Raw genomic sequence first — 27,907 nt, forward strand, 5'->3', positions numbered from 1 at the left:
TCTAAAAGTAGAACGAAAAATCATTCATTTACTAAATCACCAAAAAAAATGTGATTCAAAAAAGAAAAAAAAAACTATAACGCTTTGGCTGGAGCTGGAGCAGGAGTAGGAGCATTAAGAGCAAGTGAAGGTGTTGATGCGGGGATAAAACCTTGTGTTGTCGGCCCGTATGCAAGTGGCGGTTTCGGACAGACCCCCTAAAATGTATGAGCAAACAATGAACTGTTGAAAATTTACACTTTCTCTTGAGGATCTGATTACATTCAAAACACTGAGAAAGCATAAAATTTAGATGTAAACCTATCGTTGGTGGTGGTTGCTGGCTCACTTTTATTTAGTTGGTTTGTTGGTTTAGAGGCACCTGTTTCGTCTAAAGTAAAAATTGTATTCTGAAAAAAAAATTCTTTGCTAAAAACTTAATCAAGAAGAGCTGCTTCTGAAATGAAATTAACCAAACTTCGTAATACATACGATTGATGAAGGTGGTAATGTTGGAGCTGCCGATGTGGGCGTGGAGGTTGAGGTTGAGGCGGATTCTGAAACCAGAACTGTCAAAAGTTTCACCTTATGAGCAGTTGTGAACAAGTGATCAAACGCAGTAAACAAAATACAGTTAAAATGCTTAATCACAGTCCTATTTAAAACCAGAGAGGCATCTTGAACAACTAGACATCAGTTAAGCACTTTTTCGGATGTTGCCAATAAAGTTGGAAATCAAAAAAAAACTGAAAAGTCGAACGAAAAATCGTTCATTTACTAAATCACTAAAAAAATGCTAATTCTAAAAAAATAAGATATCTAACGCTTTGGCTGGAGCTCTAGCAGGAGTAAGAGCTGTGGGAGCAGGTGGAGGTGTTGAGGCGGGGATGAAACTGGGTGTTGGTGGCCCGTATGCCAGTGGCGGTTTCGGATAGACCCCCTAAAATGTAGGAGCAAACAATGAATTGTAGAAATATTTTTCTTTTCTGATGGCTTTGAATACATTCAAGAGACTGAGAAAGCATAAATTTTTGATGTCACCTTACCGTTGGTGGTGGCTGCTGGCCCATTTCTAGTTTGTTGGCCTGTTGGTTTAGAGACACCTGTTTCTTCCAAAGTAGTTATTGAACTGTGAAAAAAAAATTCTATGCTAAAAACTTAATCAAAAAGAGCTGCTTCTGAAATGAAATTAACCAGACTTCATAATAAATACAATTGATGAAGATGGTAATGTTGGAGCTGCTGGTGTGGGCGTGGAGGATGAGGTTGAAGGGGATTCTGCAACCAAAACTGTCAAAAGTTTCACCTTATGAGCAGTTGTGAACAAGTGATCAAACGCAGTAAATAAAATACAGTTAAAATGCTTAATCAGTACTTTTTAAACCAAAGAGGCATCCTAAACAAAAAGATATCAGTTCAATGCGTTTTCGGATGCTGCCATTAAATTTTAAAATCAAAGTAACCTATATGTTGAACGAAAAATCATTCATTTACTAAATCACTAAACAAAATTTAAAACGAAAAAAAATCTCTAACGCTTTGGCTGGAGCTGGAGCCGGAGTAAGAGCAGTAGGAGGAGTTGGAGCTGTATGGGCAGAGTTGAACCGGGTGTTGTCGGCCCGTATGCCAGTGACGGTTTCAGACAGACCCCCTAAAATGTATGAGCAAACTATGTATTGTTGAAAATTGACACTTTTTTCTTCTGGACTTGATTAACCTTAAGTGACCGAGAAAGCATAAACTTTTGATGTTACCTTTGGTTACCGTTGGTGGTGGTTGCTGGCCCACTTGTTGTTTGTTGGCTTGTTGGTTTAGAAGGCACCTGTTTCGTCTAAAGTAATAATTGAAATGTAAAAAAAATCTTTACTAAAAACTTAATCAAAGAGAGCTGCGTCTGAAATTTGAATAACCAAACTTTATAATACATACAATTGATGGAAGTGGTAATGTTGGAGCTGCCGGTGGGGCGTTGGGGTTGAGGTTGAGGCCGATTCTGAAACAAGAACTGTCAAAATATTCACCTAATGAGCAGTTGTGAACAAGTGATCAAACGCAGCAAACAAAATACAGTTAAAATGCTTAATCACAGTGTTAAAAACCAGAGAGGCACCCTGAACAAAAAAAATCAGTTAAGTGCATTTGCAGATGTTGCCGTTAAAGTTTAAAATCAAAGTAACCTAAAAGTTGAACGAAAAATCATTCATTTAATAAATCACTAAATAAAAAAAATGCTGATTCAAAAAACAAATAAAATTGCTAACGCTTGACTGGAGCTGGAGCAGGAGTAAGAAACGTAGGAGGAGTTGGAGGTGTGTAGGAGGGAGTAAAACGGGTTTTTTCGGCCCGTATGCCAGTGGCGGTTTCGGACAGACCCCCTAAAATGTATGAGCAAACAATGAATTGTAGAAAAATTACACTTTTTTCTTATGGCTTTGATTACATTTAAGTGACCGAAAAAGCTGAAAATATTCAATGTCACCTTACCGTTGCTGGTGGTTGCTGGCCCACTTGTTGTTTGTCGGATGGTTGGTTTAGAAGGCACCTGTTACGTCTAAAGTAATAATTGAATTGTGAGAAAAAATTCTTTGCTAAAAGCTTAATCAAAAAGAGCTGCTTCTGAAATGAAATTAACCCAATTTTATAATACATACAATTGACGGAGGTGGTAATGTTGGAACTGCTTGTGTGGGCGTGGAGGTTGAGGTTGAGGCGGATTCTGAAACAAGAACTGTCAAAATATTCACCTAATGAGCAGTTGTGAACAAGTGATCAAACGCAGCAAACAAAATACAGTTAAAATGCTTAATCACAGTGTTAAAAACCAGAGAGGCATCCTGAACAAAAAAAATCAGTTAAGTGCATTTGCAGATGTTGCCGTTAAAGTTTAAAATCAAAGTAACCTAAAAGTTGAACGAAAAATCATTCATTTAATAAATCACTAAATAAAAAAAATGCTGATTCAAAAAACAAATAAAATTGCTAACGCTTGACTGGAGCTGGAGCAGGAGTAAGAAACGTAGGAGGAGTTGGAGGTGTGTAGGAGGGAGTAAAACGGGTTTTTTCGGCCCGTATGCCAGTGGCGGTTTCGGACAGACCCCCTAAAATGTATGAGCAAACAATGAATTGTAGAAAAATTACACTTTTTTCTTATGGCTTTGATTACATTTAAGTGACCGAAAAAGCTGAAAATATTCAATGTCACCTTACCGTTGCTGGTGGTTGCTGGCCCACTTGTTGTTTGTCGGATGGTTGGTTTAGAAGGCACCTGTTACGTCTAAAGTAATAATTGAATTGTGAGAAAAAATTCTTTGCTAAAAGCTTAATCAAAAAGAGCTGCTTCTGAAATGAAATTAACCCAATTTTATAATACATACAATTGACGGAGGTGGTAATGTTGGAACTGCTTGTGTGGGCGTGGAGGTTGAGGTTGAGGCGGATTCTGAAACAAGAACTGTCAAAAATTTCACCTTATGAGCAGTTATGAACAAGTGATCAAACGCAGTAAACAAAATACAGTTAAAATCCTTAATCACATTCAATTTAAAACCAGAGGCTTCTTAAACGAAGAGATATCAGTTAAGTGCTTTTTCGGTTGTTGCCATTAAAGTTTAAAATCAAACTAATCTAAAAGTCGAACGAAAAATCATTCATTTACTAAACCACTAAACAATAAATGCTAATTCAAAAAAGAAAATTAAAATCTCTAACGCTTTGGCTGGAGCTGGAGCAGGAGTAGGAGCAGCAGGAGCAGGTGGAAGTGTTGAGGCGGGGTTGAAACCGGGTGTTGTCGGCCCGTATCTCAATGGCGGTTTCGGACAGATCTCCTAAAATGTATGAGCAAACAAGGAATTGTAGAAAAATGACACTTTTTTCTTTTCGCTTTGATTACAGTTAAGTGACTGAGAAATCATAAAAAATTGATGTCACCTTATCGTTGGTGGTGGTTGCTGGCCCACTTATATTTTGTTGGCTTGTTGGTTTATAAGGCACCTGTTTCGTCTAAAGTAATAATTGAATTGTGCAAAAAAAATTGCTAAAAACTTAATCAAAAAGAGCTGCTTCTGAAATGAAATTAACCAAACTTTATAATACATACAATTGATGGAGGTGGTAATGTTGTAGCTAATTGTGTGGGCGTGGAGGTTCAGGTTGAGCGGGATTCTGAAACATGAACTGTCAAAAATTTCACCTTATGAGCAGTTGTGATCACGTGATAAACCGCAGTAAACGATATACAGTAAAATGCTATATCAGTGATATTTAAAAACAGAGAGGCATCTTAAACAAAAAGATATCAGTTAGGCGCATTTTTGGATGTTGCCATTAAAGTTGAAAATCAAAGTAATCTAAAAGTCGAACGAAGAAACACTCATTTAATAAATCACTAAATAAAAAATGCTAATTCAATAAAGAAAATCAAAATCTCTAACGCTGGAGCAGGAGTTGGAGCAGTAGGAGCATGTGAAGGAGTTGATGCGGGGATGAAACCGTTTGTTGTTGTTCCATATGCCAGTGGAGGTTTTGGACATACCCCCTAAAATGTATGAGCAAACTATGAATTGTAGAAAATTGGCACTTTTTTCGTTTGGTTTTTATTACATTTGATCAAGTGATCAAACGCAGTCAACACCATACAGTTAAAATGCTAAATCAAAGTCATATTTAGAACCAGAGAGGCATCTTAAACGAAAAGATATCAGTTAAGGCCATTTTCGGTTATTGCCATTAAAGATTAAAATCAAATTAATCTAAAAGTCGAACGAAAAATCATTCATTTACTAAACCACTAAATAATAAATGTTAATTCAAAAAAGAAAATAAAAATCTCTAACGCTTTGACTGGAGCTGGAACAGGAGTAGGAGCAGCAGGAGCAGGTGGAAGTGTTGAGGCGGGGTTGAAACCGGGTGTTATGGGCCCGTATCTCAATGGCGATTTCGTACAGATTCCCTAAAATGTATGAGCAAACAATGAATTGTAGAAAATTGACACTTTTTTTTGCTTTGATTACATTTAAGTGACTGAAAAAACATAAAAACTTGATGTCATCCTATCGTTGGTGGTGGTTGCTGGCCCACTCATCTCTTGTTGGCTTGTTGGTTCAGAAGGCACCTGTTTCGTCTAAAGCGATAATTGAATTGTGCAAAAAAAATTGCTAAAAATTTAATCAAAAAGAGATCCTTCCAAAATGAAATTAACCAACTTTTAAAATACATACAAGTGATGGAGGTGGTAATGTTGGAGCTGCTGGTGTGGGCGTGAAGGTTGAGGTTAAGGCATTTTCTGAAACAAGAGCTGTCAAAATTTCACCTCATGAGCACTTGTGAACACGTGATCAACTGCAGTAAACAATATACAGTAAAATGCTATATCAAAGTCCTATTTGAAACCAGAGAGGCATCTGAAACAAAAAGATATCAGTTAGGCTCAATTTTGGATGTTGCCGTTAAACTTGAAAATCAAAGTAATCTAAAAGTCGAACGAAGAATCATTTAATAAATCACTACATAAAAAAATGCTAATTCAAAAAAAAAATCGAATTCTTTAACGCTTTGGCTGGAGCTGGAGCAGGATTAGGAGCAGTAGGAGCATGTGAAAGTGTTGATGCGGGGACAAAACCGTGTTTTGTTGGTCCATATGCCACTGGAGGTGTCGGACATACCCCTAAAATGTATAAGCAAACTATGAATTTTAGAAAATTGGCACTTTTTCCTTTTGGTTTAGATTTCATTTGATCAAGTGATCAAACGCAGTAGACAATATACAGTTAAAATGCTAAATCACAGTCATATTTCAAAACCAGAGAGGCATCTTAAACAAAAAGATATCAGTTAAGTGCATTTTCGGTTGTAGCAATTAAAGTTTAAAATCAAATTAATCTATAAGTCGAACGAAAAATCATTTCTTTACTAAACCAATAAATAAAAAATGCTTATTCAAAAAAGAAAATAAAAATCTCTAATGCTTAAAGTGGAGCTGGAGCAGGAGTAGGAGCAACAGGATCAGGTGCAAGTAATGAGGCGGGGATGAAACCGTTTGTTGTCGGCCCGTATGTCAATGGCGGTTTCGGAGAGACCCCCTAAAATGTGTGAGCAAACTGTGAATTGTAGAAAAATGACACTTTTTTCTTTTGGCTTTGATTACATTTAAGTGACTGAGAAAGCATAAAATTTTGATGTCACTTTATCGTTGTTTGTGGGTGCTGGCCCTCTTAAATTTTTCTTGCCTTGTTGGTTTAGAAGGCACCCGTTTCGTCTAAAGTAATAATTGAGTTGTGAAAAAAAATGCTTTGCTGAAAACTTAATCAAAAATAGCTGCTTCTGAAATGAAATTAACCAAACTTTATTGATGGAGGTGGAAATTTTGGAGCTGCTGCTGTGGGCGTGGAGGTTGAGGTTGAGGCGGATTCTGAAACAAGAGCTGTGAAAAAGTTTACCTCATGAGCAGTTGTGAACACGTGATGAACCGCAGTAAACAATATACAGTAAAATGCTACATCAGTCATTTTTAAAACCAGAGAGGCATCTTAAACAAAAAGATATCATTTAGGCGCATTCTTGGATGTTGCCTTTAAACTTTAAAATCAAAGTAATTTAAAAGTCGAACGAAGAATCATTCATTTGATAAATCACTAAATAAAAAACGCTAATTCAAAAAAAATCAAGATCTCTAACGCTTTGGCTGGAGCTGGAGCAGGAGTAGGAGCAGTAGGGCATGTGAAGGTGTTGATGCAGGGATGAAACCGTGTGTTGTCGGTCCATATGACAGTGGAGGTTTCGGACATACCCCCTAAATTGTATGAGCAAACTATGAACTGTAGGAAATTGGCACTTTTTTCTTTTGGTTTCGATTACATTTGATCAAGTGATCAAACGCAGTCAACACTATACAGCTAAAATGCTATATCACAGTCCTATTTAAAACCAGAGAGGCATCTTAAACAAAAAAATATCAGTTAAGTGCATTTTCGGTTGTTGCCATTAAAGTTTAAAATCAAATTAATCTAAAATTCGAACGAAGAATCATTCAATTATTAAATCACTTAATAAATATGCTAATTCAAAAAGAAATAAAAATCTATAACGCTTTGGCTGGAGCTGGAGCTGGAGTAGGAGCAGTAGGGCATGTGAAGGTGTTGATGCTGGGATAAAACCGTGTGTTGTTGGTCCATATGACAGTGGAGGTTTCGGACATACCCCCTAAATTGTATGAGCAAACTATGAATTGTAGAAAATTGACCTTTTTTTCTTTTGGTTTTGATTACATTTGATCAAATGATCAAACGCAGTCAACACTATACAGTTAAAATTCTAAGTCACAGTCATATTTAAAACAAGAGAGACATCTTAAACAAAAAGATATCAGTTAAGTGCATTTTCGGTTGTTGTCATTGGAGTTTAAAATCAAATTAACCTAAAAGTTGAACGAAAAATCATTCATTTACTAAACCACTAAATAAAAAATGCTAATTTAAAAAAAAAATACAAATCTCTAACGCTTTGGCTGGACGTGGATTAGCAGTAGGAGCAGCAGGAGCAGGTGGAAATGTTGAGGCGGGGTTGAAACCCTGTGTTGTCGGCCCGTATGTCTATGGCGGTTTCGGACAGACCCCTAAAATGTATGAGCAAGCAATGAGTTGTAGAAAACTGACTGTTTTTTCTTTTGGCTTTGATTACAATTAAGTGACTGAGAAAGCATAAAATTTTGATGTCGCCGTATCGTTGGTGGTGATTGCTGGCCACCTATATTTTGTTGGCTTGTTGGTTTAGAAAGGCACCTGTTTCGTCTAAAGTAATAATTGAATTTTGCAAAAAAAATTGCTAAAAACTTAATCAAAAAGAGCTGATTTTGAAATGAAATTAACCAAACTTTATAATACATATAATTGATGGAGATGGTAATTTTGGAGCTGCTGGTGTGGGCGTGGAAGTTGAAGTTGAGGCGGATTCAGAAACAAGAACTGTCAAAAAGTTCACCTTATGAGCAGTTGTGAACACGTGATAAGCCGCAGTAAACAATATACAGTATAATGCTATATCACAGTCATATTTAAAACCAGTGAGGCATCTTAAACGAAAAGATATCAGTTAAGTGCATTTTCGGTTGTTTGCAATAAACTTTAAAATCAAATTAATCTAAAAGTCGAACGAAAAATCATTCATTTACCGAACCACTAAATAAAAATGCTAATTCAAAAAAGAGAAATAAAAATTTCTAACGCTTTGGCTGGAGCTGGAGCAGGAGTAGGAGCAGCAGGAGCAGGTGGAAGTGTTGAGGCGGGGCTGAATCGGGTTGTTGTCGGCCCGTATATCAATGGCGGTTTCGGAGAGAGACCCCCTAAAATGCATGAGCAAACTATGAATTGTAGAGAACTGACAATTTTTTCTTTTTGCTTTGATTACATATAAGTGACTGAGAAAGCATAAATGTTTGATGTCACCTTATCGTTGGTGGTGGTTGCTGGCTCACTTATATTTTGTTGGCTTGTTGGTTTAGAAGGCACCTGTTTCGTCTAAAGTAATAATTGAATTGGATAAAACCGTGTGATGTTGGTCCATATGCAACTGGAAGTTTCAGACATAACCCCTAAAATGTATGAGCAAACTATGAATTGTAGAAAATTGGCATTTTTTTCCTTTGGTTTTGATTACATTTGATCAAGTGATCAAACGCAGTCAAAACTATACAGTTAAAATGCTAAATCACAGTCATATTTAAAACCAGAGAGGCATCTAAAACAAAAAGATATCACTTAAGTGCATTTTCGGTTGCTGCCATTGAAGTTTAAAATCAAATTAACATAAAGTTCGAACGAAAACTCATTCATTTAGTAAACCACTAAATAGAAATGCTAATTCAAAAAAGAAAATAAAAATCTCTAACGCTTTGGCTGGAGCTGGAGCAGGAGCAGTAGCAGCAGGAGCAGGTGGAAGTGTTGAGGCGGGGTTGAAACCGGGTGTTGTCCGCCCGTATGTCAATGGCGGTTTCGGACAGACCCCCTAAAATGTATGAGCAAACTATGAATTGTAGAAAATTGGCACTTTTTTGTTTTGATTGCATTGTGAGAAAGCATAAAAGTTTGATGTCACCCTATTGTTGGTGGGGGCTGCTGGCTCACTTATATTTTATTGGTCTGTTGGTTTAGAAGGCACCTGTTGCATCTAAAGTAATAATTGAATTGTGCAAAAAAATATTGCTAAAAAATTAATCAAAAAGAGCTGCCTGGAATTAAATTAGCCAAAGTTTATAAAACATACGATTGATGGAGATGGTAATTTTGGAGCTGTTGGTGTGGGCGTGGAGGTTGAGGTGGAGGAAGATTCTGAAAGAAGAACTGTCAAAAAAATCACCTTATGAGCAGTTGTGAACACGTGATAAACCGCAGTAAACAATATACAGTGAAATGTTATATCAGTCATTTTTAAAACCAGAGAGGCATCTCAAACAAAGATATCATTCAAGTGCAATTTCGGTTGTTGCCATTGAAGTTTAAAATCAAATTAATCTAAAAGTCGAACGAAAAATCATTCATTTACTGAACCACTAAATGAAAAATTCTAATTCAAAAAAGAAAAAAAAATCTCTAACGCTTTGGCTGGAGCTGGAGCAGGAGTAGGAGCAGCAGGAGCAGTTGGAAGTGTTGAGGCGGGGTTGAAACCAGGTGTTGTAGGCCCGTATGTCAATGGCGGTTTCGGACAGACCCCCTAAAATGTATGAGCAAACTATGGATTGTAGAAAATTGGCACTTTTTTTCTTTTGGTTTTGATTGCATTCGATCAAGTGATCAAACGCAGTCAACACTATACAGTTAAAATAGTAGATCAGTCATATTTTTAAAACCAGAGAGGCGTCTAAAAGGAAAAGATATCAGTCAAGTGCATTTTCGGTTGTTGCCATTAAAGTTTAAAATCAAATTAACATAAAGTTCGAACGAAAAATCATTCATTTACTGAACCACCAAATAAAAAATTCTAATTCAAAAAAGAAAATAAAAATCTCTAACGCTTTGGCTGGAGTTGGAGCAGGAGTAGGAGCAGCAGGAGCAGGTGGAAGTGTTGAGGCGGGGCTGAATCGAGGTGTTGTCGGCCCGTATGTCAATGGCGATTTCGGAGAGACCCCCTAAAATGTATGAGCAAATTATGAATTGTAGAAAACTGACTTTTTTCTTTTGGCTTTGATTACATTTAAGTGACTGAGAAAGCATAAACTTTTGATGTCACCTTATTGTTGGTGGGGGTTGCTGGCTCACTTATATTTTATTGGCTTGTTGGTTTAGAAGGCACATGTTGCGTCTAAAGTAATAATTGATTTGTGCAAAAAAATTGCTAATAAATTAATCAAAAAGAGCTGCCTGGAAATAAATTAGCCAAACTTTATAATACATACAATTGATGGAGATGGTAATTTTGGAGCTGTTGGTGTGGGCATTGAGGCTGAGGTGGAGGCGGATTCTGAAAGAAGAACTGTCAAAAAAATCACGTTATGAGCAGTTGTGAACACGTGATAAACCGCAGTAAACAATATACAGTAAAATGCTATATCACAGTCATATTTAAAACCAGAGCGGCATCTTAAACAAAAAGATATCAGTTAGGCGCATTTTTTGATGTTGCCATTAAAGTTGAAAATCACAGTAATCTAAAAGTCGAACGAAGAATCATTCATTTACTGAGCACTAAATAAAAAATGCTAATTCAAAAAAGAAAAAAAATCTCTAACGCTTTGGCTGGAGCTGGAGCAGGGGTAGGAGCAGCAGGAGCAGGTGAAATGTGTTGAGGCGGGGCTGAATCGGGGTGTTGTCGTCCCGTATGTCAATGGCGGTTTCGGAGAGACCCCCTAAAATGTATGAGCAAACTATGAATTGTAGAAAACTGACACTTTTTTCTTTTGGCTTTGATTACATTTAAGTGACTGAGAAAACATAAAAATTTGATGTCACCTTATTGTTGGTGGCGGTTGCTGGCTCACTTATATTTTATTGGCTTGTTGGTTTAGAAGGCACCTGTTGCTTCTAAAGTAATAATTGAATTGTGCAAATAAAAAATGCTAAAAAATTAATCAAAAAGAGCTGCCTGGAAATAAATTAGCCAAACTTTATAATACATACAATTGATGGAGATGGTAATTTTGGAGCTGTTGGTGTGGGCGTGGAGGTTGAGGTGGAGGCGGATTCTGAAACAAGAACTGTCAAAAAAATCACCTTATGAGCAGTTGTGAACGCGTGATAAACCGCAGTAAACAATATACAGTAAAATGCTATATCACAGTCATATTGAAAACCAGAGCGGCTTCTTAAACAAAAAGATATCAGTTAGGCGCAATTTTGGATGTTGCCATTAAAGTTGAAAATCAAAGTTATCTAAAAGTCGAACGAAGAATCATTCATTTAATAAAACAATAAATAAAAAATGCTATTTCAAAAAAGAAAAGCAAAATCTCTTACGCTTTGGATGGAGCTGGAGCAGTAGTAGGAGCAGTAGGGGCATGTGAAGGTGTTGATGCGGGGATAAAACCGTGTGTTGTTGGTCCATATGCCTGTGGAGATTTCGGACATACCCCCTAAATGTATGAGCAAACTATGAATTGTATAAAATTGACACTTTTTTTTCTTTTAGTTTTGATTACATTTGATCAAGTGATCAAACGCAGTCAACACTATACAGTTAAAATGCTAAATCACAGTCATATTTAAAACCAGAGAGGCATCTTAAACCAAAAGATATCAGTTAAGTGCATTTTCGGTTGTTGCCCTTCAAGTTTAAATTCATTTTAATCTAAAAGTCGAACGAAAAATCGTTCATTTACTAAATCACTAAATAAGAAATGCTAATTCAAAAAAGAAAATAAAAATCTAACGCTTTGTCTGCAGCTGGAGTAGGAGTAGGAGCAGCAGGAGCAGGTGAAAGTGTTGAGGCGTGGTTGAAACCGTAAGTTGGCGGCCCGTATATCAATGGGGGTTTCGGTCAGACCCCCTAAAATGTATGGGCAAACTATGAATTGTAGAAAATTGCATTTTTTGCTTTTGATTACATTTGATAAAGTGATCAAACGCAGTCAACACAAAACAGTTAAAATGCTCAATCACACTCATATTTAAAACCAGAGAGGCACCTTAAACAAAAAGATATCAGTTAAGTGCATTTTGGTTGTTGCCATTTAAATTTAAAATCAAATTAATCTAAAATTCGAACGAAAAATCATTTATTTACTAAACCACTAAATAAGAATTGCTAATTCAAAAAAATAAATTAAAAAATCTCTAACGCTATGGCTGGAGCTGGAGCAAGAGTAGGAGCAGAAGGAGCAGCTAGAAGTGTTGAGGCGGGGTTGAAACCGGGGGTTGTCGGCCCGTGTGTCAATGGTGGTTTCGGAACGCCCCCTAAAATGTATGAGCAAACTATGAATTGTAGAAAAATGACACTTTTTTCTTTTGGCTTTGATTACATTTAAGTGACTGAGAAAGCATAAAATTTTTGATGTCACCTTATCGTTGGTGGTGGTTGCTGGCCCACTTATATTTTGTTGAATTGATGGTTTAGAAGGCACCTGTTTTGTCTAAAGTAATAATTGATTTGTGAAAAAAATATTCTTTGCTAAAAACTTAAACAAAAAGAGCTGCTTCTGAAATGAAATCAAACAAACTTTATAATACAAACAATTGATGGAGGTGGAAAGTTGGAGCCGCTGGTGTGGGCGTGGAGGTTGAGGTTGAGGCGGAATCTCAAACAAGAACTGTCAAAAAGTTCACCTTATGAGCTGTTGTGAACACGTGATAAAGCGCAGTAAACAATATACAATAAAATGCTATATCAGAGTCATATTTAAAACCAGAGAGGCATCTTAAACAAAAAGATATCAGTTAGGTGCATTTTTGGCTGTTGCCATTAAAGTTGAAAATCAAAGTAATCTAAAAGTCGAACGAAGAATCATTTAATAAATCACTATATAAAAATTGCTAATTTCTAAAAAGAAAATGAAAATCTCTTACGCTTTGGCTGGAGCTGGAGCAGGAGTAGGAACAGTAGAAACATGTGAGGGTGTTTATGCGGGGATGAAACCGTGTTATGTTGGTCCATATGCCAGTGGAGGTTTCGGACATGCTACCTAAAATGTATGAGCAAACTATGAATTGTTGAAAATTGGCACTTTTTCCTTTTGGTTTTGATTACATTTAAGTGACCGAGAAAGCATATACTTTTGATGTCACCTTACCGTTGGTGGTTGCTGCTGGCCCAATTGTTGTTTGTTGGCTTGTTGGTTTAGAAGGCACATGTTTTGTCTAAAGTAATAAGTGAATTGTGCAAAAAAATTTTGCTAAAATCTTAATCAAAAAGCGATGCTTCCCAATTAAAATAACCAAACCTTATAATACATACATTTAATGGAGGTGGTAACGTGGGGGCTGCTGGTGTGGGCATGAAGGTTGAGGTTGAGGCGGACTTTGAAACAAGAACTGTCAACAATTTCACCTCATGAGCAGTTGTGAACACGTGATCAACCGCAGTGAGCAATACACAATAAGTTGCTATATAACAGTCATATTTAAAACCAGAGAGGCATCTTAAACAAAAAGATATCAGTTAGGCTCATTTTTGAATGTTGCCATTAAAGTTGAAAATCAAAGTAATCTAAAGTTCGAACGAAGAATCATTCATTTAATAAATCACTAAATAAAAAAAATGCTATTTTAAAAAAAGAAAACCAAAATCTCTAAAGCTTTGGCTGGAGCTGGAGCAAGAGTAAGAGCAGTGGGAGAATGTAAAATTGTTGATGCGGGGATGAAACGGTGTGTTGTCGGTCCATATGCCAATGGAGGTGTCGGACAAACCCTCTAAAATGTATGAGCAGACTATGAATTAATGAAAACTGCACCTTTCTCTTTCGGATTTGATTACATTTAAGTGACCGAGAAAGCATAAACTTTTGATGTTACCTTAACGTTGGTGGTGGTTGCTGGCCCACTTGTTGTTTGTTGGCTTGTTGGTTTAGAAGGTACCTGTTTCGTCTAAAGTAATAATTGAATTGTGAAAAAAAATTCTTTGCTAAAAACTTAATGAAAAAGAGATGCTTCCAAGATGAAATTAACCAAACTTTATAAAACATACAAATGATGGAGGTGGTAACGGGGGACTGCTGTTGTGGGCTTGGAGGTTGAGGTTGAGGCAGATTCTGAAACAAGATTTATCAAAAAATTCACCTTATGAGCAGTTTTGATCAAGTGGTCGAACGCAGTCAACACTATACAGTTAAAATGCTAAATCAGTTATATTTAAAACCAGAGAGGCATCTTAAACGAAAAGATATCAGTTAAGTGCAATTTTGGTTGTTGCCATTAAAGTTTAAAATAAATTAATATAAAAGTCGAACGCAAAAATCATTCATTTACTAAACCACTAAATAAAAAATGCTAATTTAAAAAAAAAAACCAAAATCTCTGATGCTTTGGCTGGAGCTGGAGCAGGAGTAGGAGCAGTGGGAGAATGTGAAGTTGTTGATGCGGGGATGAAACCATGTGTTGTCGGTCCATTTGCCAGTGGAGGTTTCGGACAAACCCTCTAAAATATATGAGCGAACTATGAATTGTTGAAAATTGACACCTTTCTCATTCGGATTTGATTACATTTAAGTGACCGAGAAAACATAAACTTTTGATGTTACCATGCCGTTGGTGGTGGTTTCTGGCCACTTGTTGTTTGTTGCCTTGTTGGTTTAGAAGCACCTGTTTCTAAAGTAATTGAATTGTGAAAAAAATTTCTTTGCTAAAAACTTAATGAAAAAGAGATGCTTCCAAGATGAAATTAACCAAACCTTATAAAACATACAAATGATGGAGGTGGTAATGGGGGGCTGCTGTTGTGGGCGTGGAGGTTGAGGTTGAGGCAGATTCTGAAACAAGATTTGTCAAAAAATTCACCTTATGAGCAGTTTTGATCAAGTGGTCGAACGCAGTCAACACTATACAGTTAAAATGCTAAATCAGTCATATTTAAAACCAGAGAGGCATCTTAAACAAAAAGATATCAGTTAAGTGCAATTTTGGTTGTTGCCATTAAAGTTTAAAATAAAATTAATATAAAAGTCGAACGCAAAAATCATTCATTTACTAAACCACTAAATAAAAAATGCTAATTTAAAAAAAAACCAAAATCTCTGATGCTTTGGCTGGAGCTGGAGCAGGAGTAGGAGCAGAGTAGGCGAGTTTGAAGTTGTTGATGCGGGGATGAAACCGAGTGTTGTTGGTCCATATGCCAGTGGAGGTTTTGGACACACCCTCTAAAATGTATGAGCAAACTATGAGTTTTTGAAAATTGACACTTTCGTTTGGAATTGATTACATTTAGGTGACCGAGAAAGCATAAACTTTTGATGTCAGCTTACCGTTGATGGTGGTTGCTGACCCACTTGTTGTTTGTTGGCTTGTTAGTTTAGAAGGCACATGTTTTGTCTAAAGTAATAAGTGAATTGAGCAAAAAAAATGCTAAAAACTTAATGAAAAAAAGATGCTTCCAAAATCAAATTAACCAAACTTTATAAAACATAAAATTGATGGAGGCGGTAATGTTGGTGCTGCTAGTTTGGACGTGGAGGTTGAGGTTGAGGCGGATTCTGAAACAAGAACTGTCAAAAATTTCACCTTTTGAGCAGTTGTGAACACGTGATCAACCGCAGTGAACAATATACAGTAAAATTCTATTTCAGTCATAATTAAAACCAGAGAGGCATCTAAACCGAAAAGATATCAGTTAAGTGCCTTTTCGGTTGCTGCCATTACAGTTTAAAATCAAATTAATCTAAAAGTTGAACGAAATATCATTCACTTACTAAACCAGTAAATAAAAAATGCTAATTCAAAAGAGAAAACAAAAATCTCTAACGCTTTGGCTGGGGCTGGAGCAGGAGTAGGAGCAGTAGGAGCAGGTAAAGGTGTTGATGCGGGGATGACACCGAGTGTTGTCGGCCCGTATGTCAATGGAGGTTTCGGACAGACCCCCTAAAATGTATGAGCAAACAATGAATTGTAGAAAAATGACACTTTTTTCTTTTGGCTTTGATTACATTTAAGTGACTGAGAAAGCATAAAATTTTTATGTCACCTTATCGTTGGTGGTGGTTGCTCGCCCACTTATATTTTGTTGTCTTGTTGGTTAAGAAGGCACCTGTTTCGTCTAAAGTAATAATTGAATTGTAAAAAAAACTCTTTGCCAAAAAACTTAATCGAAAAGATGCGTCCAAAATGAAATTAACCAAACTTTATAATATATACAAATGTTGGAGTTGGTAACGTTGGGGCTGCTGGTGTTGGCGTGGAGAATGATGTTTAGGCAGATTCTGAAACAATATTTGTCAAAAGTTCCACCTTGTGAGCAGTTGTGATCAAGTGATCAAACGCAGTCAACACTATACAGTTAAAATGCTAAATCAGACATTTTTAAAACCATAGAGGCATCTTAAACAAAAAGACATCAGTTAGGCTCATTTTTGGACATAGCCATTCAAGTTGAAAACCAAAGTAATCTAAAACTCGAACGAAGAATCGCTCATTTCAAAAATCATTAAATAAAAAATGATAATTCAAAAAAGAAAACCAAAATCTCTAATGGCTGGAGCTGGAGCAGGAGTAGGAGCAGTAAGAGAATGTGCAGTTGTTGATGCGGTGATGAAACCGTGTGTTGTCGGTCCATATGCCAGCGGAGATTTTGGACATACCCTCTAATATGTTTGAGCAAACTATGAATTGTTGAAAATTGACACTTTTTTCTTCTAGATTTGATTACATTTAAGTGACCGAGAAAGCATAAACTTCTGATGTTACCTTGCCGTTGCTGGTGGTTGCTGGTCCACTTGTTGTTTTCTGGCTTGTTGGTTTTGAAGGCACATGCTTTGTCTAAAGTAATAAGTGAATTGTGCAAAAAAAATTTGCTAAAAACTTAATCAAAAAGCGATGCCTCCGAATTAAAATAACCAAATTTTTTAATACATACATTTGATGGAGGTGGTAATGTTCGAGCTGCTGTTGTGGGCGTGGAGGTTGAAGTTGAGGTGGATTCTGAAACAAGAACTATCAAAAATTTCACCTCATGAGCAGTTGTGAACACGTGATCAACCGCAGTAAACAATACACAGTAAAATGCTTTATCACAGTCAAATTTAAAACCAGAGAGGCATCTTGAACAAAATGATATCAGTTAGGCTCATTTTTGGTTGTAGGCATACAAGTTGAAAATCAAAGTAATCTAAAACTCGAACGAAGAATCATTCATATAATAAATCACTAAATAAAAAATGCTAATTCAGAAAAGAAAATCAATTTCTAATGCTTTGGCTGGAGCAGGAGTAGGAGCAGTAGGAGAATGTGAAGTTGTTGATGCGGAAATGAAACCGTGTGTTGTCGGTCCATATGCCAGTGGAGGTTTCGGACATAACCTCTAAAATGTATGAGCAAACTATGAATTGTTGAAAACTGACACTTTTTTCTTCTGGATTTGATTACCTTTAAGAGACCGAGAAAGCATAAACTTTTGATGATACCTTACCGTTGGTGGTGGTTGCTGGCCCACTTGTTGTTTGTTGTCTTGTTGGTTAAGAAGGCACCTGTTTCGTCTAAAGTAATAATTGAATTGTAAAAAAAACTCTTTGCCAAAAAACTTAATCGAAAAGATGCGTCCAAAATGAAATTAACCAAACTTTATAATATATACAAATGTTGGAGTTGGTAACGTTGGGGCTGCTGGTGTTGGCGTGGAGAATGATGTTTAGGCAGATTCTGAAACATTATTTGTCAAAAGTTTCACCTTGTGAGCAGTTGTGATCAAGTGATCAAACGCAGTCAACACTATACAGTTAAAATGCTAAATCACAGTCATTTTTAAAACCATAGAGGCATCTTAAACAAAAAGACATCAGTTAGGCTCATTTTTGGACATAGCCATTCAAGTTGAAAACCAAAGTAATCTAAAACTCGAACGAAGAATCGCTCATTTCAAAAATCATTAAATAAAAAATGATAATTCAAAAAAGAAAACCAAAATCTCTAATGGCTGGAGCTGGAGCAGGAGTAGGAGCAGTAAGAGAATGTGCAGTTGTTGATGCGGTGATGAAACCGTGTGTTGTCGGTCCATATGCCAGCGGAGATTTCGGACATACCCTCTAATATGTTTGAGCAAACTATGAATTGTTGAAAATTGACACTTTTTTCTTCTAGATTTGATTACATTTAAGTGACCGAGAAAGCATAAACTTCTGATGTTACCTTACCGTTGCTGGTGGTTGCTGGTCCACTTGTTGTTTGTTGGCTTGTTGGTTTTGAAGGCACATGCTTTGTCTAAAGTAATAAGTGAATTGTGCAAAAAAAATTTGCTAAAAACTTAATCAAAAAGCGATGCCTCCGAATTAAAATAACCAAATTTTTTAATACATACATTTGATGGAGGTGGTAATGTTCGAGCTGCTGTTGTGGGCGTGGAGGTTGAAGTTGAGGTGGATTCTGAAACAAGAACTATCAAAAATTTCACCTCATGAGCAGTTGTGAACACGTGATCAACCGCAGTGAACAATATACAGTAAAATTCTATTTCAGTCATAATTAAAACCAGAGAGGCATCTAAACCGAAAAGATATCAGTTAAGTGCCTTTTCGGTTGCTGCCATTACAGTTTAAAATCAAATTAATCTAAAAGTTGAACGAAATATCATTCATTTACTAAACCAGTAAATAAAAAATGCTAATTCAAAAAAGAAAACAAAAATCTCTAACGCTTTGGCTGGGGCTGGATCAGGAGTAGGAGCAGTAGGAGCAGGTGAAGGTGTTGATGCGGGGATGACACCGAGTGTTGTCGGCCCGTATGTCAATGGAGGTTTCGGACAGACCCCCTAAAATGTATGAGCAAACAATGAATTGTAGAAAAATGACACTTTTTTCTTTTGGCTTTGATTACATTTAAGTGACTGAGAAAGCATAAAATTTTTATGTCATCTTATCGTTGGTGGTGGTTGCTCGCCCACTTATATTTTGTTGTCTTGTTGGTTAAGAAGGCACCTGTTTCGTCTAAAGTAATAATTGAATTGTAAAAAAAAAACTCTTTGCCAAAAAACTTAATCAAAAAGAGATGCTTCAAAAATGAAATCAACCAAACTTTATAATACATACAAATGATGGGGGTGGTAACGTTGAAGCTGCTGGTGTGGGCGTGGAGGTTGAGATTGAGGCGGATTCTGAAACAAGATTTGTCAAATTTTCACCTTATGAGCAGTTGTGAACAAGTGATCAGACGCAGTAAACAATATACAGTTAAAATGCTAAATCACAGTCATATAAATTACCAGAGAGGCATCTTAAACAAAAAGATATCAGTTAAATACATTTTCGGATATTGCCATTGAAGTTGAAGATCAAAGTAATCTGAAAGTCGAACGATTCTTCTCTGCCTGTAGCTCTGAGCAAATCCCCTTAAATACGATTGCCGTCCCAATGGTTAAAACAAAAAATCCAACATGAGCAAGACAGTTCAAACATATTTGTCAACAATTTTTTGGATCTGCAGGCTATATAAAAACAAACTTAGAGCAGCTTCCTCCGTGGGGAGCTCCCAAACTCCCCAAGAGTCCAGCTGGTCTAACACCTCATGGCAGCTAGCGATAAGTTTTGTACCAAGGTCAACCCCCCTCGTGCGTATCGTAGGTGCCCTCCTCCAGAGCGGTCAAGCACCTGTCCAATCCTTCCTGAAACAAACTTTATTATTTGACGGGTCCTCTGTCACTGGGGGTTGATTTACGTACTGAGGTGGATGGGGGGGGGGGGGGGCACAAAAGAAAAAGATCCCACCTTTCAAATGTAATGTTTTACAGCATAAGAACACATTATGGGATGATGGTGCTGTTTATTGATGCAATATTTGCCAAAAAAGGCAACAATCTGAGTTCTGTGGTGTTCAACTTCTACAAGATTTCCAAGAACGTAACTTTTCCTAGAATACTGAGTGTGCGATAGTTCTGACATAGAAAGGAAACTTACAATAGCCTCATCCCTGGGGAGTTCCCAAACTCCCCAGGAGTCCAGCTGGTCGAGCACCTCCTGGCAGCAAGCGATTAAACTTGTTCCAATGTCAATCAAGTGCTGCACTTGGAGATGCTGACCTCCTTCCTAAAGCTGCAAATCTCTCCACTCGAGACACTCAATTGCCTCTCTGCCTTGAGTTTTTTTTATTTTCTCCGTTTTTTACCTCTAGCCTTCAAACCCTCCCTCTATGTCCTCTGAGTTTTAATATGCCTACAGTTAAATTTCTAACAGAAGACATAGCGAAACGAAAAGCACACACTTTTTAGCTATATTTACCTAAAGAATATTGACACATTAAAGTGGGCAGTTGGGAAGCATGGGGCTTTTAATTGATGCAATAAATGTCAAAAGGCATGAAACTGAGTACTGTGGTGTTCAATTTCTAAAACGTCACCTTCCCTAGAGCACTATTGTGCGGTAGTTCAAATACAAGGAAGTTTTACAGCATCTGGTCTCAAACAGCAGGGCTCAAATAACTACATACGTAAATGAAAGAAAATGTAAACCAATAGCATTTAACCATTTTCCACTAAACCCAATTATAGTCTTATAAGCAAATTTTTTAGCAAAAAGCAAGCACATTTCAAAAAAAAACGGTCATCTTCTAAAGTATAGAACAGATCGAAGCTTGTTGCTCGGTCTATATTTCACCAAAAATTCAGTAACTTAAAGTTTCTTCCGAACTGAGCATTCAATAGATCCTTAACAGAAGGAAACAGAACACCTTCTTCCTTTAGTCCTTTAGTTGTTCACGCAATTCCAACGTTTAATATAAAACAATTAAAAATGTATGTGTCACACCTTTTTTTAAAAAAAAACCACTCGGTAGTTTTGCTAATTGTTAACAACACTTGAAATCGGTGAACGGTAAATAGCAAACTAAAAATAAAGGATAATTTCTTTTGTTTTTAAGGAAGCATTGAGTCGTTCCATCTATGTCATATCATAGTGTTAATATACAAACAAAGTATTTCTAGCACAAATCACTGCGAAAGACAAATACTTTTTTTATATGTTCTACAGAATAATAACACACTAATATAAGGAGTTGGGATGAGTTGTTGCTTTTGATTGATGCAAAACATTTCAAAAAAGGTCAAAGATGAGTACTGCCGTGTTCAAGTTCTCCAACAAGATTTCCTAAAAACTCATTTTCTCTAGGTTACTAGTGTGTGATAGTTCAAATATAATGAAATTTTGCAGCAGTATCTTCCCGGGTGTGCACACAAATTCCGCAGGAGTTCAGCTGGTCCAAAATCTCCTGGCAATAGGCGATTAGTTTTGTAACAAGGTAAAACATTTGCTGCATTCGGAGGTGGTGACCTCTATCGTACAGCTGCCATGCCTTCTGCTCAAGACAATCATTTCTTTTTCTCCCCTGCTTTTCCTTCTTTTCTCCGTATTGACCTTTAGCCTTGAAGCCCTCCCTCCAAGTCCAATCAAAGTTTTAATATACATGCAAATAAATTTTTCTTGCACAAAGCATAGCGATATTAAGGGTCTCTAGAAAAACAACACATTAAAGTGGGGAGTGGGAATGGGGTGATGCTTTTGATTGATGTAATAAAAGTCAAAAAGGCACGACACTGAGTACTGTGTTGTTCAATTTCTACCTCCAAGATTACGGAAAGTCTCTTTTTCAATAGAGTACCAGTGTGCCATAGTTCAGTTATAAGGAAAATTTGCAGCAGCCTCTTACCGGGTAAGGTGGCAAACTTCACAGGAGTCCAGCTGGTCCGACACTACCTAGCTGCAGGCGATTAGTGTTGTACCAAGGTCAACCATTTGCTGCACTTGAAGTTTCTGACCTCCTACATACAGCTGCTACCCACTCTACCCAAAAGACTCAAGTGCCTTTCTAATTCCTACAATTCCGAGCACGAGATTTTCTTCCTGACAAAGCTGCTAAACAACAACACAAGCACACAAATGGAAGTCTAAAACACTAGCAGTGATCTCCCTTCGAAAAAAAGGAATCACAGTTTTAGTTGACATATAAAAAGTTGGTAGCAACAGTTAAAGCGAAAAGCAAGCACATTCAAAAACACAGCTATCTTCCACAGAATATAACATATTGAAGAAAGTTGATTGGTTTAATTTTCACCAGATTATTAAGAACGTAAATTCTTTTCTAAACTGTGCTTTTATTAGATCAAAAACAGACGGAAACTTACAACGCCTTCTTCACGTAGGATTTGACGCACTTCCAACGGTTTTTGTAAAACAATCGAAAATGTATGCCTTACACCAATTTTGTTTTCAAAAGCATAAATGAAAGGTTTTGCAAGCCGTTATTACATTTGATATCGTTGAACAGTAAATTGCAAACTAAAGATTAAAGTAACGATTTGAAGTAACAATTTATTTGTATTAAAGGAAGCTTTTAAAATCCTCCATGTAGTCCAATCATAGTGCTGATATACCAACAAATAAATTTCCAGCCAAAATAATGGTGAAAAGCCAACACTGTTTAATTTTACCGAATGAAATACACTAAAGTCAAGAGTTGGGATGGGTTGGTGGTTTTGATTGATGCAGTAAATGTCAAAAGGTCTTGAGACTGAGTACTGCGGAGATCTTTTTCTAATAATAATACTTCCGAAAACATCAATTTCCCTAAAAGAGTAGTGTACGATAAATCAAATAAAGAAGTTTTACAGCAGCCTCTTCCCGTTTGAGAACCCAAATTCCACAGGAGTTCAGCTGGTCCAACACATCCCGGCAGCAGGCATTTATTTTTGTACCATGGTCAGCCATTTGCTGCGCTTGGAGTTGCTGACCACCTACTTACAGCTGCTACCCCCTCTTCTTAAGACACTCAAGTGCGCTTCTCCTTCAATTCCGAGCGCAAGATTATCTTCTTGACAGAGCTGAAGCAACAAGCAATGCAAGCAAATAAAGTTTAAACCACTAACAATGGTTCCCTTTCCAAAACGCAATCACAGTCTTCATTGACATAAAAACCTTGTAGCAAAATTTATAGCGAGAAGCAAGCACATCGAAAATACAGCTTTCTTCCACAGAATAGAACAGATTGAAGCATGCTGATTGGTTTAAATTTCAGCAGTTTCTCAAGAACGTAAAGCTTCACTTGAACTGAGTATTTAATAGATTCTAAAACCTACAGCAACTTCTTTCCTTAGGTGTCCACGCACTTCCAACAATTAATATAAAAAATTGAAACTATTTGTAATACACTTTTTCTGAAAAACTAATTATTAGGTTTCGCTGATTTTTAATACCACTTGATACCTTTGAACGGTAAAAAGCAAACTGAAAAATAAATTAAAGAATTAATTGTTTTAAGGAGGCCTTGAATCCCCCGATCTAATTCCAATTATAGTGTTAATACATCTACAAATAAATATCTTGCACAAATCATTGCGTCAAGCAAACACTTTGTAAATACAAGGTTCTGCAGGTTAATAACACACTAGGGTTGGGATGTGAGACGGGTTGGTGCATTGGATTGATGCAACAGGAGTCAAAAAGGCACAAAACTGTGTACTGTGGTGTTCAATTTCTACCATCAAGTTCTCCCAAAACCTCATTTTCCCTAGAGTACTACTGTGCGATAGTTTGATTATGATAAATGTTTACAGCTTTCTCTTCCCGGGTGTGCACCCAGAATCCGCAGGAGTCCAGCTGATCCAACACCTCCTGGCAGCAGGCGATTAGATTTTTACCAAGGTTAAGCATTTGCTGCACTTGGAAGTTGAAGTCCTCCTTCGTACAGCTGCCATGCCCTCTGCTCATGCCACTCAATTTCGTCTCTCCCTTGCGTTTTGTTAATTTTCTTCGTATTGACCTCTAGCCTTGATACCTTTGCTTTATTTTTAATGCACCTGCAAAAAACTTTCTAGCACAACACATAGCTGAAAGCAAATAATAGCAAATTTAATAACAGGGATATCTAGAATAACATCAAGTTAAAGTGGAAAGGGGGTCTGGGCGATGCTTTTGATTGATGCAATAAATGCCAAAAAGCACAAAACTGAGCACTGTGGTGTTCATTTGCTGCCAAAAAGATTTCAGAAAGTTTCTTTTTCTCTAAAGTACTAGTGTGCGATAATTCAAATGTAAGGAAATTTTACAGCAGCCTTTTCCCGGGTAAGCTCCTAAAATCCCCAGGAGTCCAGCTAGTCCAACACCTCCTGGCAAAAGGCGGTAAGTTTTGTACCAAGGTCAACCATCTGCTGCACCTGGATGTGGTGACCTCCTACTTACAGTTGCTACCCCCTCTGCTCAAGACAGTTGAGTGCCTCTCTCCTTGCTTCAATTCCGAGCACAAGATTATCTTCCTGACAGGGCTCAAATAACTACATACGTAAATGAAAGAAAATGTAAACCAATAGCATTTAACCATTTTCCACTAAACCCAATTATAGTCTTATAAGCAAATTTTCTAGCAAAAAGCAAGCACATTTCAAAAAAAAACGGTCATCTTCTAAAGTATAGAACAGATCGAAGCTTGTTGCTCGGTCTATATTTCACCAAAAATTCAGTAACTTAAACTTTCTTCCGAACTGAGCATTCAATAGGTCCTTAACAGAAGGAAGCAGAACACCTTCTTCCTTTAGTCCTTTAGGTGTTCACGCAATTCCAACGTTTAATATAAAACAATTAAAAATGTATGTGTCACACCTTTTTTTTAAAAAAAAAAACCACTCGGTAGTTTTGCTAATTGTTAACAACACTTGAAATCGGTGAACGGTAAATAGCAAACTAAAAATAAAGGATAATTTCTTTTGTTTTTAAGGAAGCATTGAGTCGTTCCATCTATGTCAAATCATAGTGTTAATATACAAACAAAGTATTTCTAGCACAAATCACTGCGAAAGACAAATACTTTTTTTATATGTTCTACAGAATAATGACACACTAATATAAGGAGTTGGGATGAGTTGTTGCTTTTGATTGATGCAAAACATTTCAAAAAAGGTCGAAGATGAGTACTTCCGTGTTCAAGTTCTCCAACAAGATTTTTTTAAAAACTCAATTTCACTAGGTTACTAGTGTGTGATAGCTCAAATATAATGAAATTTTGCAGCAGTATCTTCCCGGGTGTGCACACAAACTCCGCAGGAGTTCAGCTGGTCCAAAATCTCCTGGCAGTAGGCGATTAGTTTTGTACCAAGGTCAAACATCTGCCGCGCTTGGAGGTGCTGACCTCGTTCTTACAGTTGCTACCCCCTCTGCTCAAGACACTTGAAGAGCCTCTCTCCTTGCATAAATTCCGAGCACACAATTATATTCCTGACAGGGCTGAAATAGCAACATATGTCAACGAACGAAATTTAAACCACTAGCATTGAATTCTTTTCCACTTGACCCTGTCACAGTGTTTATTGACCATTCAAAGATTTGTAGCAAATTTTATAACCAAAAGTAAGCACATTTTCAAAAACAGTTGTCTTCCACAGAGAATAAAACAGATTGAAGCATGATGTTTGGTTTATATTTCACCAGAGGCTCAATAACGTAAAGTTTTTTTCTATACTGAGCATTCAATAGATCGCAACGTTTGATATAAAACAGTTGAATTTATATGCCTTAAGCCAATTTGGTTTTCAAAAATATAAATGATGATTTTTGCAAATTGTTAATTCAACTTCAAAGCGGTGAAACACAGAGAGCAAAATAACGATTAAAGTAACGATATAAATTAGATTTTGTTTGTTTAGAGGAGGGTTTAGGGAAGCCCTAAACCCTCCTCTAAATCCAATCAGAGTTTTAATATACCTTCAAAAACAATTCTGGAAACAGAAGGAAACTTACAACATAATTGATAGTTTTTCAAATTGTTAATTCCACTTGATAGCGGCAAGGCGTAAGTATTAAACTACAGATTAAAGTAACGATTTAAAGTAACGATTTATTTGTTTTTAAGGACGATTGAAATACTTTATCACAGGAATGTCAAATCCTCACTAATAAAAAGACTGTTGAACTGTTCACTAAAAGGCGGCTTAGGTTCTCATGTAACCGTTTGCCTTCTCCTTTTCATAAGCTTGATACTGGATAACATGTGTCAACGCTTCTGTTTAGATGCGCCTACTATTGACACTGAGCGTGCGGGAGATGTGGACCATTTTATTCAGTCAAAACAACCGTCGACGATTTATAAACTGATGAAAGTGCATTCATGTGAAACTTGTTCTCTTATTCAATTAAATGTCTTTAAGTTTGCTTATTAATTGCTCTTGAACGCAGTTCATAGCAATTATTGTAAACGTGTGTGTCTTTTTTTAATGCAAATCTTTCGCTTGACAATTTTGCGCTTTTTTTCTAGAACATTCTTTGACTTCTCAAGTGACTTTTTCACGCTTTCGTTCATCATTTTTGAGTGAGCGCTAGTGCTCGGAAGTTGCTAATATAAAAACGGTTGCAGCATTGCAATAGTAACTTACGCGTAGCGCAGTTGTTAGTGCGTGTGGGCATTAATCGAGATGTCGGTGGTTCGAATCCCGTTGGGGTCAAAGTTTTTTGCATCCATGAAAAAAAATTGATCTAGGCTACAGCCCCTGATGAGTTAAAATGCCTCGCCTGGCGTTCAAGAGCAATTCTTCCGACATTTGTCGGTTTATGTTTTAGTTTGGCTATTTAGATATCTTGTAAAATTATAGATTGATCATTTTCAACCAATGGGTTATAGCAATGATGTGTCAACTGCCGTAAGAATCAATTTTATAATCAATTGCTCTCAAACAAATTTTTACCAATTATGATATAGTCCTCATCTTAATATAGTCCTGCAGGCCTCATCCTAATTATTGTTCTTTGACGAGATTTCTGTTGATTAATTTGCCTTCAAGGAGTTTTGACACACTTTCGTTTGCATACAACGTTTTTGACGGTTGGTTGCGTTTGAAAATTCCCAATTCGGATTGTTTTTAGTGTTCGTTCTGCTTTTCGGACCCGGAGTTTAAAAAATTAGAAACCGAACAAAATTAAAGATACCGACAAAAAATCTTAGGAAGATTTGTCCTTTTCGGCTGGAACAAAACAACGATAGCGACAAAAATTTCTCAAATAGGGTGGCAATTTGACTTTTCTTCCTCAAAAGGTAAATTGGCAAAACGAGGAGGTAATTATGTTCTCTTAGGATTGTAATTATGTTAGGATTGTAATTAAAACGAGGAGGTAATTATGTTCACTAAAAACTAGCCAGCTACAGCTCACTAGTCTCTAGGCATGCGACTCCGAGAAAACTTTTAAATTGATGGCGCCGTTTTAGAAGTGCCCTTTTGAGCGGCCTCTTTAGAAGTGCCGCGTGATAATTTGAAGCAAGAAAGGAAACGCAGAAAACAATTTGAATTAATTTGGAGATTGATGCACAAACAGTTAATAACATTTTTTTGTGAAAACACAAAATCAAAAAAGACTTATCATAGTTAGCAGACTTCAATTTTCATATGCAGCTACCTGTAACAGTTTTATATCCATTTAAGTTTTTTTGTGCTTCAAAGTTTTCAATTGGCCTAATGATCTGAAAATTTTTTAAATTCTTTGATAATTATATCACATTTTCAACATTTTGGACGGCTACTATTTAGGCACTCCCTTAAATTCGACTCGAAGAGGAGCATTGGTATTACTAAGGTTTATTACGACCCGAAGAAAACCTATGGTGTCTCGAAGAGTTTGTACTGCTTGCGGGGGAGTGTTGGTATTAGCGTATTAGTTTTTTATATGCACTTTTTTTCATGGCTTGATTTTTGATTTTTCTTTTTTGAAACATTACATCCGTTTTTCGAAGTTGACTTTGTTTTCCAAATCCTTAACTTTAACAGTAGGATAAATTTTTATTTTTCATCAATTAGGAATTGGCTGCAATAATTAAAGTCAAAGGGCATAAATATCTCCTACCTTTTT

General features: G+C 36.7%; 1 long non-coding RNA gene across 1 annotated transcript in view; it reads left to right on the forward strand.

Moving 5' to 3' along the window:
• LOC142350789 (uncharacterized) overlaps window positions 1-26,729 on the forward strand; it is an 80,454-nt gene extending 53,725 nt beyond the window's left edge. The window contains exon 4 of the long non-coding RNA XR_012760911.1: window positions 26,081-26,729. This is a non-coding gene — a long non-coding RNA (uncharacterized LOC142350789). The remainder of the gene's footprint in view (window positions 1-26,080) is intronic.
• Window positions 26,730-27,907: the final 1,178 nt, after the last annotated feature.

The sequence above is a fragment of the Convolutriloba macropyga genome, chromosome 12, assembly GCF_964194025.1.
Source record: "Convolutriloba macropyga chromosome 12, txConMacr16.3, whole genome shotgun sequence".
NCBI classification, from domain to species: domain Eukaryota; kingdom Metazoa; phylum Xenacoelomorpha; order Acoela; family Convolutidae; genus Convolutriloba; species Convolutriloba macropyga.